The sequence below is a fragment of the Limulus polyphemus genome, unplaced genomic scaffold (assembly GCF_000517525.1).
Source record: "Limulus polyphemus unplaced genomic scaffold, Limulus_polyphemus-2.1.2 Scaffold1279, whole genome shotgun sequence".
NCBI lineage: Eukaryota > Metazoa > Arthropoda > Merostomata > Xiphosura > Limulidae > Limulus > Limulus polyphemus.
In genome coordinates, this window is record NW_013666889.1 from 1 (window position 1) to 1,041 (window position 1,041).

Here is a 1,041-nt window from a genome sequence, read left to right on the forward strand (position 1 = left end):
CCTTCAAGCTCGTTGCCAGATATACTGCTCTCTGCTCTTCTGTCCATCCATTCAATTCTGCCAATAGCTCAAATTGTGCTCTATATGCTTCCCTTGGTGCCTTCCCATCGAATTCCTGTGGCTTCCTTCGTACTGGATCACCCCTATTGCTGACATTCATATCTGGGATGTGACTTCTAACAGGACTGAAGATGTCTACATTAGAGTTTAGCTGCGGGGTCTGGAAGGGGCTTGTCATTGTCTGGGGCTGATTAAGTCGATGGTTAATGTATCCTCCTTGTGTAAAAGACAATAAATCATCCTTTAATGTATTCAATTTGCTTTTAAATTTACTAATGTTTTCCATTTGTACTTCTTGTTTTTTTCTTGTCCCAGTTGCCACTGCTGTAGTCTCTTTTCTTGTTTATTTTCTTTTTCCTCCAACAACTGCTGTAATCTCTCTTGTTTATTTTGCTGTTCCAGCTGCCATTGTTGCAGGTTCTCTTGCAACTGCTGTTGTCTCTCTTCTTGTTTCTTTTCTTTTTCCTCCAACCACTGCTGTAATTTCTCTTCTTGTTTCTTTTCTTTTTCTTCCAACAACTGCTGTAATCTCTCTTCTTGTTTAATTTCTCGTTCTTCTTGTTTCTTTTCTTTTCTCTCTAACAACTGCCGTAATTTCTCTTCTTGTTTAATTTCTCGTTCTTCTTGTTTCTTTTGTTGGTCGAGCTGCCATTGTTGCAGGTTTTCTTGCAACTGCTGTTGTCTCTCTTCCTGTTTCTTTTCTTTTTCCTCTAACAACTGTTGTAATTTCTCTTCTCGTTCTTCTTGTTTCTTTTCTCGTTCTTCTTGTTTCTTTTCTTTTTCCTCTAACAACTGTTGTAATTTCTCTTCTAGTTCTTCTTGTTTCTTTTCTTGTTTTTGTATTGCTGCCATCAAATCTGCTAAGCTGTAGTTTGATTTTCCGCCTCTCGTTTCCATCTTCTTCTCTTTTTTTTCCTATCCCACTTCTGACACCAATTTGTTACGTCTCCGTTCGTTAGTTAATTTTCCGTAACTTCGTTC